Below are 16,334 nucleotides of genomic sequence, written 5' to 3' on the forward strand. Positions count from 1 at the left end.
GATATAGCGGTCACCATGGGAAAATTCCCAAATATGAAATACCCAAGTCAGCTGGGTTTTCATGGAGATTTTAATTAATACAAATTAAGGAATTAATGAAAGGGAGAGAAAGAGTAAGAGGAAATAATGAGAAAAGGGCTAGGCCAGCCTAGGCTTAAGCCTTAAGAGAGAGATCAGTCAATCTTTTATCAACTCACCACAAGATCCTTCCAAGCAAAATTCTAGTGTTCAGAGAGACCCTCCAGTTTAGCTCAGGAAGCTGAACTAAGTTCAGCCACAGAGAGAGAGACCAGACTCCAATTCAGCTCCAAAGCTGAATTTCCTCAGAGGCCTTTCTGAACTCCTTATAAAGAGAATTTTCTCCTATGTCACCTCCCCTAAGTTTTCACATCTACCAATCACAGTAGACATTTTCACAGGACTGACCATTCTTAATTCATACCTTGTTATCACTTTCTCTGTGTAGACTAAAACCTCACACCTCTTGCTAAGCTTGCTTGAACTTTTAGTGATTAATTTGACCTTCATAGGTACCTAGCACCTTTTTGTATTAGATCTAAAAATAGACCTAGCTTAAGGGTTTTTAGCTTTACTTTAAGTATGGGTTAAGTACTTTTCATTGTTCAGTAAGGAGTTTTACAACTTTATCTTCCCCTAAAGTATGCTTAAGTATGGGTGGAGTAATGTTATAGTTCTCATATTCCTGATCAAGTACCTTCATTTTTTAAAATGGGGAATGGTCTTAACCAAATGTTCTAAGGTAGAGTCTGAGAATTTTTAAGATTTACAAGTCTGAGAAATTTTAAGATTCACACTATAGAATGTTCTAATAAAGCATGAGATTTTATGAAACAGAATGTCAGACACTAAGAACACTGTATATTAGACTGCTATTTGGGTATAGGATTATAGGGAACAAAAAAATACTGTTTGGGATAGCAGAGAGACAAGATGATTCTGTATATGGCCTCAGTGCTCTCACAATCTCCTATTTAATGTGGTCTCTCTTGAGTGTAGGTCTAAGTCAAGACTTGTAGCCATCTTAAATCCTGATTCCATCCTGGAGGCAGACAGCATTGTGTTTCAAGTGCCCATCCTTGTGACTGTAACATCTTAAAGCAGCTGTGCCCCTTTGTTATTCTGGGGAGCTAGAGCAATTGAACAAGAATTATCTTATAACTTCACTGGAGGTTTTGGAGATTGCATCCTTTGTGTATGGTTTGACTACTTTCCCCTCCTCACTTGCTAAGGTTATTAGTTCATGCCTTAATTAAATTCCTTTGTTGTTGGATTCCTGGGACTCTGATATGATCTGGCCACAGAATAATTCATTGAATAGAAGCTCAGATGCAAAGCTGAATAATTATTATTCCCAAATAGCCATGTTGAATCTGGATCTATCAGAGGGGAGTCTTTTTATACCTGAATTTATGTCCAGAACATAGAGCTTCCTTTCAATATGCTGATATTAAAATATAATGATAAATTAGCACATTTACTGAAGTAGATGGGGCAAAGCTCAAGTAAGCAGATTCTAACCATGGTAGCCTATCCCCTAGATTGGTGCATTAGCACTTATCCTTACTATGTGTCAAAGATAAGTGGGCATCACAGTAAATACTTTCACACTGAATTCCACACAAATCTCTGTCTGGCCTCAGGTAAAATTTTTGATGTAGGTAAAGCTGTTTGAATTCTCAAGATCTAAAAAATAACTTGGAGATGTAGCAAGGAAGGAAAAAAAAAGGTAGCATGTGTTGTTTTGCTCTCATCTTCCCTTGTCCATCTTCCCTCACCATACGTCCAAAACAGTCATCCCTAAACTGAGTAGCTAAATTCCAATTAGGGCTTAATAAGTTAATTTGATGTTCCTTCCATTGATATCTTCACTTGACTTTCCTTTCTGGGGTCCCTCTGAAAGTTTAGCCTGATGGAATTTCTATTTTTGCTCAAAGTCCAAATGGATGAGGGTTTCTGTGTAGTTTTTGAGGTCTTACAGATATTCCTCTTTGTGAATTGTCTCTAACACTGGAAATGACATTGCAGGGATTCCTCACAGAGAGACAAAAGTATTCTAAGGAGGTCAGTCTAATATTCCACATAGGTATTCATCACGTGGTCGATTAATTTCTATCATCCAGTATAAGACTGCCCTGTGGAGTTGGGTGGCCCACTTGTTGAATTGAGGCACAAGTACCTCCATGTTGGGCTGGCATGGCTGATTGACAGTGACCTGGGCTCTGAATTCAATGGTATCAAGCAATCAGACAGGGTGACATTTAGAAAATTGCAGTGCACTTCCATGATCATAAATTCTCTACTATACAAGCTCATGTTTTTATATCAATTCTCTACCAGTAATGTTCTGTAGCTGCAAGTGATGGTACACTATGAGCTATCTGAGTAGAATAAAAATTTCACTTAACCATCTGGGACAATGAAAAGATACATGACGTGTATAAATAGAGTGCAGCATATTGCCAATAATGGCTTATGGACAAGATATGGCATAAAATACATTATCAAGGAAATGTATGGTCTTAATAGGGAGAAGAGTCAGTGATATTGCAAAAAGGGGTGATGGCAGTAGAATGGTTGACCCTGTGTACTGATGACTTTATATTGTAAAAATAACCAGAGGAAGTTCTCTTTTGCATTGAATAGCCATGATAGTTAAGATTTATGGCTGCACATGGAGAAAAATCACCCAGGATAGTGAGGTTTAGCTGACCTTTATATCTCATTTTAAGATTTTGAAGTGTTTTACACATAGATTTCCTTGAAGCCTTGATCAGGTATTATTTCACTTTCACATAGGAGGAAACCAAGGTTTGGATGTTGAAGGGCCTGTTTATAGTCTGAGATTGGCATCAGTTAGGATTTGAACTTGGGCCTGCCTGATTCTTGGTCCAACATTTTGTTCAGTATTCCACATATTGTGGACAACTTAGGATATTCATTGTTCTTAGAGATTCTCTGAAATATTCAAATAAGTGGAGTATGGGTAAGAGAGATTTAATTGCATCAGTACTCTTCCTAGGACATCTCTACTCATTCACTGCAGGCAGTCCCCTACTCTGCCTATATTTAAGCCAGAACTGAACAAACTAATGGAGATGAATGTTCAGTTCTTGTTTTGGTAATTCATTTGGAGAAGTATAATGGGGATAGGGAGAAGGAAAGAAGGGGCTACCAGAATGCTACCAGGCTGTAGCATCTAAGAGTGGATAGAGTACTGGGTTTGGAGTAGGGAGACCTGGATTCAGTTTAGATACTTAGAGCTGTGTGACTTTGGAAATGTCATTTTCTTTTTAGCTTCAGTTTCCCCATATGTATTATGGTGGTAATGAGAACATATTTTTCTAAGAGTATTTCTGTGGATCAAATGAGATGATGCCTGTGAAGCTTTTTGCAAACTTTAAAGCACTTTATAAACATCTACATTATTATTATGATCCTGGTAAAATTGATCATTTTCAGTATTAGCTATCAACAGCAGAAGTAACTAAATACTATTCCCAAAGCTGCAAAAATGAAAAATGATGTTGGTGGACTAATTGTAATTGAGCTTCTCCTTCAAGTACCTTGTCTGGAATATACAAATACTGTTTTGTTTTTGCCTATAATTGGTGTGGTGGGTGCTTCTTTCTAGCCTTGTAATGATGTTGGGGAATAGTGCATTGCTGACTGAAACCCCATGATCTAAATAATAGCTCTGAAATGTACCAAGCAAGCAAGGAAGTTAACAGCCTTGTGGCATAGGAGATGATGGAGAAAGGACATTTTAATGGTACTCTCTCCCCAAACTACCTACTGCTTTTTTGTGCTTTGATAGAAAGGATTCTCCCTTAATTTTGCTCACCACTTTTTTAGGTCTTGTTTCTTCAGATGACTTTTCATTCCCTGTCTGAATGTTAGGGGCAACTGGACCCAGAACTGACCCAAGGTCTTCCTTTAGCCCCTCCTGTCCCTTTGGGAGAATAGTGGAAGTTGATTTCCCTCCTCTAATGAGTTTCCCCTGTGATTCCAACCATTCCCCTTTGTCTATATACACAGAATGAAGGAGGAACTTTGAATGAAAATGACCTACTTTGTGAATAATTGAAACCTAATTGCTATCTATTATTGCTTATTGCAACAAACTGTGAATTAGATAGATCGTAGAAAAGTACTTATATTCTTGTAAGAAAAAAGTTGGTTATATGATCATTTTAATGAATGGTCTGGACCACGGTTTTGTGAGCTGTCTGGAAGTAGGACTGGGTGAATGGGAAGCAAGGTGCCCTTTGCTCATATACCATTGAGTTAGGTAGGATGAGAAAAAGGGGATTCAATGTAGGTGTGCCATACGACAGGGATGGTGTTGGAGGTACATGGCACAGTATGGGGAAAGCCAAGAGTCATCATTATATAACTGACATAAAGGTAATATTTTAAGGATTTAATTTCTTGACAACAGATCTGAGTAGTAGGTAATATGAGTGCTATCATTCCCATTTTACATTTTAGAAACTGAAACTCCAATGAGAAGTGATTGACTTCCCCCAAGTCACACAGTTAATAGGAATTGAGACTGGAACTCAAACTTCTGACTCTTAAGATCTTCAGTTTTTCAACTCTGTCCTGGCCCTGCAATCAGGATTTTAGTTCCATTTTAGTCCCATTTCTGCTGCTTTTTAGCAAGGGGAACCAATTAGTCTCTGATGGTTATTTTTTTCACTCTCCACCCCACATAAAATGGGTTGTTGATGTCTGTCCTGTCAACCTCAGAGGGTTGATGGAAGACAAAATAATATGATGTACATATAGAATAACATGTTTCTAAAATGTAAAACAAGATATACATATGAATAATTGTTGATATTGTCTCCAAATTATTTATCTTTTGATACATTAGGCATTCACTAGAGCCTTTTCAGTTTTACTAGAACAATGAATATGATGGGTCATGTGTCTTAATTAACTTTAAATTGATGAATTCTGTTTTCATTCTAAAATCTAATGATGATACTTCAAAATATTTTTTCTCTCTGTGGTAGTTATACTATGCTTACAAGTTCTTGAAGTAGTTAAAAACAAACACACCTGCTTTTGGCTTTAATGATTTGGAATTTATTTAAACTATTTACTGTAATATAATTTATTGATAGGAGTCATAGTTTCATTGAATAGTGTATTTGTTGAAGAAAAAAATTTAACAATATTTTAAACTCTTCTCAACAGTATAACATGGAAGGTGAGGAAACACCATTATTCTGGTTTGGAATACCAGGGTGTTGTAGTGTATAGGGTACCAAACATTTAGTCAAGTGAGATTGTTTGTAAAAGGCTTTGTAAATCTTACAGCTCTGTATAAATTCTAGCTCCTTTTTTTCTTTTTTCTAGAAGCAGGTCATAGATGTGGAAAGAGATTATTCGTTCCTTCAGGTTGTGTTGAACTCTTTGTGACCCTGTATATCATAGCATGCCAGACTGTTTTGACCTGACTGGTTCATTTTCCATAGCATTTTAAAAATACTGTCCATGGGCTTTTCTTGGCAAAGATACTGTAGTGGTTTGCCATTTTCTTCTCCAGTTTTATCTGTCAGAGCTTAAGTGACTTGCCCAGAGTCTGACAGCTAGTAAATATTTCAGATCAAGTTTGTACTCCAATCTTTCTGAATGTAGGCCCAATGTTCTATCCACTGACCCATTTACCTGAGTGCCTAACATGGGCAGAGTTATGTCCAGGATAAGATAACTGGGACTTTGTCTCAAGAGTATTAAATTTAGAGTTTGCCAACACCCTTATAATTCTTAAAAGAATAGAAACAATGGAGCTAAACACTTAGTAAACAAACATAATTAACAGTAATTAAACATAAACATAATTAAAATAGTAAAGAACTAGGCATTGAGTGGGGATTGACCCCTCCTTCATCCTTAACTGGAACCCCTGAAAGCATATCTGAGACCATGGAGACTCTCCAGGGAAATGGAAAGATAAGAAGAGAGGGATACTTCTGGGTACTTAAAAGATAATATTCAAAGTTGAATACAAACTGGTAAGGATGAACCAAATTGAGATTGGCCTGGGATGTTCTGAGCTCTCCCTCAAAAGGCTATACACCAAGTATCAAATAAAGTTCTACATTTGCTCACATCATGAAGAGTCAGAGTGGCTCTTTCTTTGAAAGGCATGCTAATGGAATACAGGCCAGTGTGGGATAAGATGTCCACTCTAGACAAAATTTGAAAGTGTGGTCAGTCACTTTATGGTATTGTCCAATGGGACTTTGTGCTCTTAAATCATTGACTTGACTATGCAAATTAACTGTTAAGGAGAGAGGGATTTTCTAGGATTACAAATGTCTACATTTATATGAAGAAATGTTAGCTTGTCTACTCCTATTCCTGGCCCTGAGTCCTTGTGAATTACATTTTCCTTTTTGATGCCTTTCTTGGGGCTCTCATTATCATCATTACCATTATCATCACCTAGGTTTTCTATTCTAGCTGGCCAAACAGTATCTTTCATAGCCCCTAATTTGCAAGTCTTTTCTCATCTAAGCATCACCACTGGGTTAGGAAGAAGAGTAATGATATGTGGTCCCTTTTAAGAAGAGGCCAGCCATTTGACTGCAAAATCGTGTAATAATTATAATTTCTCGATAATGAAAAGTGAAACTCTGGAAAACAAGAGAGCAGTGAATTTGAAAGAATCATTAAATCTTCATATTAGAACCTCAGAGATCCTTCTATCCAGGAACAAGAAACTCTTCTGTAACATCTTTGATAATTACCCAACTTTCATTTGGAGATTGCCAAAATTGAAATACTACCTTATTAAGCAGTCCATTAAAGCTCAAACTGTTAGGAAGGTTTTTCTCTCATTCAGCCTGAATCTGGCTTTCAGCTCCTTCCACATGTGTATTCTAATTGTGCTCCCTAGAGCCAGACACAACTCTCTGCTCCCTTGTTTTACAAATGAGAAAGCTGAAGCCCAGAGAGAAAAATTGACCTGCAGTAGTGGCACAGGAGAAGCAAGTTGAAGATTTTAACCTAGGCCTTCCAGTTACAAGTCATAAGTTCTTTCTAGTACTCTTCACTACTTTAGGAAAAATAAAAAGTGCCACTTTACACAGTTTTATTCTTATGACTAGAGGCAGAGCCATAATGAGGGTGAATGGGCCTCTGGAATTTAGAGAGGACGATTAGCACTTGCAGTACACCATCTAAACATCTAAGCTTATGGCATGGATGTGTTTTGGAGAGCCAGTTGTTAAATTTTCAATGTGAGCATAAATACTGAGGAAATTGGCTATTGTTATAAAGCAGGGCCTGTTTTATATGTTTTGTTGACCATTTAGACTTTTAAAAAATGATGAAGAAAATGTTAATAATGCAGATTATATTTAGAAGTATTTTGGCCCAAAGCTTTTTTTCTGGACAGCTTTTGTCTTTAAACATTTATGAGCTCACCTCTGACTGACATACTGCCTAGTTAGCAAGAATAATTATTTAAAATAGGAAATAGCCAAACTCCGGTTCCCTTCCCCCATTCTTACACATGTACTTGTACACATGATGAATGTGTTTAAAAAAAAAATTGATCTGAAGCTGTTTCATGTTCTTTTCCTTGGGTATAAAAATGGCTAGTTATGGCTTGGTGAAGAGATGAGCCTGAAAATGAAAGTTCAAGAGAGAAATGAAAGAAGAAGTTTGTGCCTTTGAGGCTCTTATTAATTTGCATGTTTTCAATTCCTTGGAATGCTCCAAATGAGTATATGGGGCCATGGATTTGTATCAAACATTCATCTTCAGTACAGATACTTAAAAATTTAATTTTTGTGATATTCCCCTGCCAATAAAAAATCAGATGCATCTTTCCCTAAGCCACAGAATGGTGAAAGATCATTTTCGGACCTGTGCTGCAGCTCTAGGCATAATAAAAGATGAGCTCTTAAATTTGCCCAACAAAACACTTGGAAGAAGATAATTTAAAAGATGGATAATTTCATAACGAAGATATCAGTTTAAGAGACCTCGTGTTGTGGATTAATGTTTTGGGGAGCAGGTATCAAAATGGAGTATACCATACATAAGTAATCGACATAGAACACCAGTCATCTCCAGCTTTAGAGTAAGTAGTTTCCCCTTAAATTACTACTTGAAAAGTCAATAATATAAGCTATTCACATCCAGAAATATATTTACTGAAGCTGCCATTTAGTATAATTAAAGTGATTTATTGGCTTGCTAGCATACTTGGCTGAGGCATTTCTCGAAATAGAGGACAAACTAGGATCATAATTTACCAATGTATACATTGTATTTTCTATGCATGGATTTTAAAAATGTACCTACTTTTGTAATAGCAGTCAAAAAAGTACTCTGTTTACTTGAGATTGAAAATGTATGTTCTTGTTTGAAATGACATGTGTTATCAGGATTTCTTCTCTCGGTACATGTTTTAAAGCCAAGGCCAATTTTAAACAGTCTCAAAATAGATGTAGGCCTTGAATCTCTGCAATCACTACTGCAAGCTACAGGAGAGCTATAAATGCCACATCAAATCACCAGCTATTTCCATGTTAGTCAGCTAGAACGTGATACAATTGTTCATAGTAATAATAGCCCACATTTAGATTGTTCTTTAGAGTTCCAGGGTGTTGGGTTTCCTGATTTTATATTTATGGCAGCCCTGTGAGGGAAGTAGTTCTTACTAGAATTTTATAGCTGAGGATTCTGTGGCCAAGAAAAAGTCCAAAGTCACACAATTGGCAAGTATCAAAGACTGGACTAAAACTCAGGACTTTGATTGCAAATTCAGTGCTCCAGTCAGTAGGCATTTATTAAGTGCCTATTATGGCAAGTCACTTAAATTCTGTTTGCCTCTTCCCCACCTCTCAAACAATGTCATTTAATGAAGCAGCATACCCCCATTTTCCCCCTAGAGCATAGTATCTCTTTACATAAAACATCAATGGGAAAAATGAATGCATTTAGGGAAAGTGAGAAAGGGGAAGGAGAAATTTAGTTAAGCAACTTAAAACAAAGACTAGCCCTGCCCTCAAGGAGCTTACCCTAAGAGGGAGCTTGATGTTGAGTTCCATAAATGTCCCAGTGAGCAGTAAAGGTAGTGAGAAAGTGAGAAACATGGGAAAAAAGCTGTTCTGACCCCTCCCCCTTTTAAATGGAGATTTTGGACCCTATGGCCCTGTCTACTCTGTACTGTATCACAATGGCTCTTTTATCAAACTGAGGAGAACAACAGCAACAAAAATAACAACTCACATTTATATATCAATTTAAAGTTAGGCTTAATTTTTTTGAGTCTCAAAACAGTTCCATGAAAAAGATGATATTGTTATTCCCGTTTTGTAGATAAGAAAGCTGAGACTTAATAAGATAAAATGACAGGCAGAGAGTAATGTATGTAGCTTGTATCTATTGGAAGCAGGATTTGAGCCCATATCTTCTTACCAAGTGATTAGAAAGTAGAGAATAATGTAGTTTAGCTGGTTCATCCAGTGTTGCAGATTTTGAGGGAAGAAGTGGATAGCTATTGTAGGATTAAGAGCCTGGAGACACTGATGGAAGAAAAGATTGGAGGTCCTGGAGAGGATACCAATTTTTGAAGGCTATGGGAAAGTTTCTGTTTCTATAGTCTAAGGGCACTGATTGTGTTCTTTGTCTTTTCTCTCAGAGTTTATCCTTTATGCTTCTCTCCAAGCTGTGTCTTCCCTAGTACTCAACTATTTCATACTCACTAGTTAGAGTTAATGCTGAAATGCATTCTTTTTCTTGTAGTAGAAGTTGATATTCTAAATAACCCAATCCCAACTCCTAAGTAGAATTTATTATTAAATCCTTAATCTTACCCCCTCCCACATCAGTGGACTTGCTTCACTCTGGTGGCAGGTTATTTTCTTTCTAGTGCCTGTGCCCAACTCCCACTCTAATGTCTGTGGTCTCCTTCTTCCCTTTCCCATATTCTATCTTGATTCTTCCAACATCCCAGAAGTAGAGGGAAATAAAATTCTCTCATAAACTTCTCCTTCAGGGTCTTGACCAGTAATTCACTGGGTTCCCATGTCCCATTCTCTCCCCTTCCTATCTGAGAGATGGTCCTCTGTATTTTCTTAGAGCCTATAATATTGATTTATTAATGAGAAGATGAGGTTGTTTACCTCTGAAATATTAATTCTATCCCTCCCACCTAAACACCTTTTGATTTTTCAGGTTCTTTAACTCACTTCTTTGCCTTCTCATTGTGCAATACATGAATTATTTTTGTTGTTGCTTTAAAAAAAGCAGGAATATTCCCCCAACTACATTTGTGTTTATATCTGTCCTGAGTCACATGAAAATAAGCATTTAATTTCTTGAAACTTTTAAATAATAGTGTATTTTTTCTCAATTACTTGAAAAAAGGCAATTTTAAAACATTTTTAAAAGTTTGAGCGAAATTCTTCCACTCCCCTCCTCTCTGAGATGGCACACACAATTCAATATAGATTTTACATGTGTGATAATGAAAGATATCTTTCCATATAATCATTTTGTGAGAGAGTTCAAAAAAAAGAAAAATGAAGAAATAAAGTGAAGTATAGCATGTCTCCATTTGCATTCAGACACCATCACTTTTTTCCCTTTGTCAGATGTCATTTTTCGTCATGAGTCTTTGAGGATTATCTTGAATCAATGGATTGCTAAGAATAGTGAAGTCATTCATAAATGTTTATCATACAATATTATTGTTACTATGTACAGTGTTCTACCATTTCTGGTCACTTCACTTTGCATTAGTTCATATAGGTCTTTCCTGATTTTTCTTAAACCATCCTTTTCTTATTTTTCATATATATATATGTGTGTATATATATATACACATATATGAAACCTATATTTCTTATAGTAGTTTTTCATTACAATCATATATGTCAACTTGCTTAGCCATTTCCCAATTGATGGACATTTCCTTAGTGTCCAGTTCTTTACCACCACACAAAAAAAATGCTATAAATATTTTTGTACAAGCAGGTCCTTTTTTCATTTTAAAAATCCCTTTCAGATACAGACCTGGTAGTGGTATTGCTGGAACAAGGGGTTTGAACAGTTTTAAAGCCCTTTTGGGCATAATTCCAAATAGCTTTCCAGAATGGTTGGATCAATTCACAATGCCACCAGCAGTGTATTACTGTTCCAATTTTCCCACATTCCATCCAGCATTTATTATTCTCCTTTTCTGTCATATTAACCAATCTGATAGTCATGGGATCATACCTAAGCATTATTTTAATTTGCATTTCTTTAGTCAAAAGTGATTTAGAGCAGTTTTTCATGTTGAGTTCTTCACTGGAAAAAATGCCTATTATGTCCTTTGACCATTTATCAGTTGGGAGAATGGTTTGTATTCTTATACATTTGACTGGATTTTGAATAGTATTAATGTAAATTGATGTGAAACTTTCCCATTATGGTTGGGTAAGAAGCTATTTCTTCAACCTCTGAATGTTGTAGCTTTCAGGTTTAAGTATTGTAAGATATTATGCCATATCAGCAGAAGAGCTGATGTAAACTTATAACCATGCCAGAAAGAGTCAAATTTCAGATAAAACAATTGAAGAAATTCTGAAACCATTATTATAACAAAAATGAAATAAAATATTTTTCTAGTAATATTGGGGTTATCATGTTTTACACTATAAGCATGTAATTAACATTACATTTATTGTACTAGGAAATACAGGCTCTAAAGAGTCAAGTCAAACTCTGACATGGTGTGTTCTTTTCTTCTTAGGTGAGAATCCTTAAGAAATCTTATAGAACACGAGGAATTACTACCATGATAGCCAATTTGTACAATATAAGGAAACATTTAAGGCCACTTTTGAAACAGAATAGAGCATCAGAAATTTCAATAGCCAACATTTATATTATGCTTGATATATGGTATGGACAAGATTGGTGCTAAGGTGGATGGGCACAACCTCCAGAGCAAATACTTATCTAATTTCATTTGTAACAGTTTAAGCAGGTAAGGCTTCAGAAGTCTTAGGGCAGTATATTACAAAGGGAATCTCTCCTCTTTAAAACTTTCAGTTCTCAACTAAAATTCCTTACTTAATTTACCATTTTTTTTTACCAAATTACCATACTTAATGCTTAGTTTTCCCAGAAGTTTTTGTCAAATAGTGGATTCTTGTCCCAAAAGCTGAGATCTTTGTGTTTATTGAACACTTGCTAAGGTCATTTACCCCTAATCTATTCCATTGATCCACTCTTTTGTCTCTTAACCAGTACCATATTGTTTTGATGACCACTGCTTTATAGTACAGTTTGACATCTGGCACTGCTAGGCCACCAATTTTCACATTTTAAAAAATAGTTTCCTTGATATTCTTGATCTTTTTTTCTTCCAGATGAACTTGATTATGATATTTTCAAATCTATAAAAAGATTTTTTGTAGTTTGATAGATATGGTATTGAAAGTAAATTAATTTAGGTAGGATTATCATTTTCATTGTATTAGCTCATCCTACACATGAGTAATTAATGTTTTTTCCTATTGTTTAGACCTAGTTTTATTTGTATGAAAAGTGTTTTGTAATTGTGTTAATATAATTCCTGTCTTTGTCTTGGCAGATAAATTCCCCAAAATTTTATATTGTCTAGAGTGATTTTAAATGGAGTTTCTCTTTCTGACTCTTGCTGCTGAGTTTTGTTGGAAATATATATATATATATATATATATATATATAGAATATATATAGAAATATATAGAATATATATGCTGATTTAATATATGTTGTTTTATTTTCTCCCTGCAATTTTGCTAAAGTTATTAATTTTTCTATTAGCTTTTTAGTTGATTTTCTTGAGTTCTCCAAGGAGGGGAGGGAAAGAACATAAATCATGTAACAATAGAGAAATATTATAAATTAATTAAATAAAATTTTTTCAATTAAACAAACAAAAAAGATATAGAGTGAATCCATCTGGCCCAGGGGATTTTTTCTTAGGGAGTCCTTTGATGACTTGTTCAATTTCTTTTTCTGAGGTAGGGTTATTTAAGTGTTCTATTTCCTCTTTTGTTAATCTAGGCAACTTATATTTTTTTAAGAAATTTGTCCATTTCACCTAGATTTCCATATTTATTGTCATATAATTGGCCAAAATAACACTTAATAGTTGCCTTAATTTCTTCTTCATTAGAGAAGACGTTGCCCTTTTCATTCATGATACTATTAATTTGTTTCTCTTTTTTCTTTTTTAAAAATTTGATTAATCAATATTTTACTTGGCTTTCAAAATACCAGCTCCTAGTCTTATTTATTAGCAAAATAGTTTTTTAAAATTTCAGTTTCATTAATTTCTCCTTTGATTTTTAGGATTTCCAATTTGGTCTTCATCTGATGCTTTTTAATTTATTCTTTTTCTAAATTTTTAGTTGCATGAATCTAAAGCAAATTTCTATCTCTTCTGTGTCACTTTCAGGATGTTACTTACCTGTAGGCCAGATACCACTGAGTAAGTTGAGATAAATGGGTCACCAGAAAAAAGGGAAGTTAAGAACCGATGAGGCAGGAAGCAATGAGAGTCAACAATATCCTGAGAGAGCAAAGAAATTCCACAGACACTGACCCCCTGGGAGGCACAGGAAAATTAAGAAACTATGGTTGGTTCCTGAGATGTGAGGTAGGAGAGTTAGTAGGTAGAGAAAAAGGTTTATAAGGGGAGGTGAGGAGATAGTGAGTGTCTTAGGCATGCATGGGGAGGAGCAGACTAGATCTGAGGTTGAGTATAGCAAGAAATCCCACAATGGTGGCCACAGGTTAGAAGTGCTAAGTACCTTTCTATCTCTCTCCTACTTTTTCCTCTCCTTTCTACTCCTACTACTACTTTTGATTTTAAAAAGTTATTAAGCTACAACTAGCCTCATACTTTTTATTTCTTACTCATGCCCAATTCATTGATCTCTTCTTTCTCCTTTTTACTGATAAAGGCACTCAGGGATATAAATTTTCCTCTCAGACTATTTTGGTTGTACCCCATAAATTTTGATATGTTGTCTCCTCATTGTCATTCTCTTCAGTGAAATCAGTAATTGTTTCTATGATTTGTTCTTTTACTAACCAGTTTTAGAGAATTCAATTATTTAATTTCCAATTAGTTTTTAATTTGCCTCTTTATGCATCCTTGGTAGTTATAATTTTTATCCCATTATGATGTGAAAAGTTTCATTTATTATTTTTGCAGTTGTTTGTGATGTTTTTATATCCTAATACATGGTCAATCTTTGTATATGTATCATGTGCTACTGAAAAGAAGGTATATTTCTTATGATCCCTATTCACTTTTCTCCAGATATCTATTAACTCTAATTTTTCTAAAATTTCATTCACTTCTTTTATTTATTTTTTGGTTTGATTTATCTAGATCTGATAGGGGAATATTGAGGCTCCTCACTAGTATAGTTTTATTCTCTATTTCTTTCTTAAGCTCCAATAGTTTCTCTAAAAATCTGGATGCTATACCATTTGGTGCATATATGTTGAAAAGAAGAAAACATTTCTCCATTGTCTCTACTGCCTTTCATCAGATTATAATTACCTTCCTTATCTCTTTTAATCATATCTGTTTTTGCTTTAGCTTTGTCAGAGATGATGATTGCTTTTCTTTTTCTCAGTTGATACTCAATATATTCTGCTACAGCCTCTTATGTTTACTCTCTGTGTGTCTACCTTTCTCATGTGTAGTTTTTTGTGAAAAAAATATGGTGCAATTTTGGTTTTTAATTGACTCTGCTATCCACTTCCATTTTATGGGTGAGTTCATCCAATTCCCATTCACAGTTATGATTAAAAACTTTACGTTCACCATCATTTTGATTTCCTCTTTTAATTCTGTCCTTTCTCCTTTCACTCTTTCCCTCCATACCAGTGTTTGCTTTTAATCAGTCCCCCTTTCCTTCTCCCTTATTTTACTCCCTTTCCCCTCACTCCTTTCTTATTCCCTTCCTATTTCTCTTTAGGGTCTTTTAATCACTCCCCCCCCAAAAAACTTTTTCCTCCTTTATATTACTCCCTTCCCCACACCCCCTTCTTTATTATACTTCTACTTCTTTATAGGGTAAGATAGAATTCTATATCCCAATAAATCTAGCTGTTCTTCCCTCTCTGAACCAATTCCAATGAGAGTAAGGTTTAAGTCCTGTCACCACCCTCATCCTCTCCTTCTTCTAACAGTATTTTCCCCCACCATGCTTCTCTTTATGTGGTATAATTTAACCCATTTTACTTCTTCCTTTTTCTTTTAGTATAATCCTCATTTTTCTTCCTATTTTTTTTTACATATCATCCTAAACAGCTTAATACCACACCATCTGCCTATGTATATCTCTTCTATCTATTATCTTCTATCTATTCTATCATAATAATGGTAATAATTTTTAAGAGTTTCAGATGTCATTTTACATATAGGAATATAATCAATTTGTCCTTATTGAAGTCCTTAATTTTTTTCTTTTTATTTACCTTTTTATGATTCTCTTCTGTTTTATATTTAGACATCAAATTTTATTCAAATCTGTTTAATTCTGGTCTTTTCTTAAGGAATGCTTGGAAAGCATGTATTTTATTGAATGCCAATACTTTTCCCTGAAAGCATATAGTCAGTTTTGATAGGTAGGTAATTATTGGTTGTAGAACCAGTTCCCTTGCCTTCAAGAGTATTATATTCCAAGCTTTGTGGACCTTCAGTGTGGAGGCTGCCAGATCCTGTATAATCCTAACTGGGGCTCCATCATATTGGTATTGTTTCTTTCTGGTCATTTTCAGTATTATCTCCTTGACTTGGAAACTCTTAAATTTGGTTATAACATTCCTGGAAATTGTGATTTGGGGATTTGGTATAGTTGGTGATCTATGGACTTTTTCAGTGTCTCTTTTGCCCTTTTGTTCTAGAATATCTAGGCAGTTTTCTTAAATAATTTCTTGTACTATAATGTCTAGGATTTTTTTCATCATGCCTTTCAGGTAGTACAATAATTCTCAAGTTGTCTCTCTCAGATCTATTTTCTAGGTCAGTTTTTTATGAGAAATTTTATGTTTTCTTTTATTTTTTCATTCTTTTGATTTTGTTTTATTTTTTCTTGATGTTTTATGAAATCATTAGCTTTTTAGTTGGCCAAATCTACTCTTTAAAAACTGATGTTCATCCATGATCTTTTGATTCTTCTTTTCAATTTGTTTTTTTCTGCTTTTCATGATACTCTTTTCATTATTGGAGTTTTTTGCCTGTTCTTCCAGAAGGTCAATTCTGGTTTTTGATCTGATTATTACTTCAT

This window comes from Monodelphis domestica, chromosome X (assembly GCF_027887165.1).
Source record: "Monodelphis domestica isolate mMonDom1 chromosome X, mMonDom1.pri, whole genome shotgun sequence".
NCBI lineage: Eukaryota > Metazoa > Chordata > Mammalia > Didelphimorphia > Didelphidae > Monodelphis > Monodelphis domestica.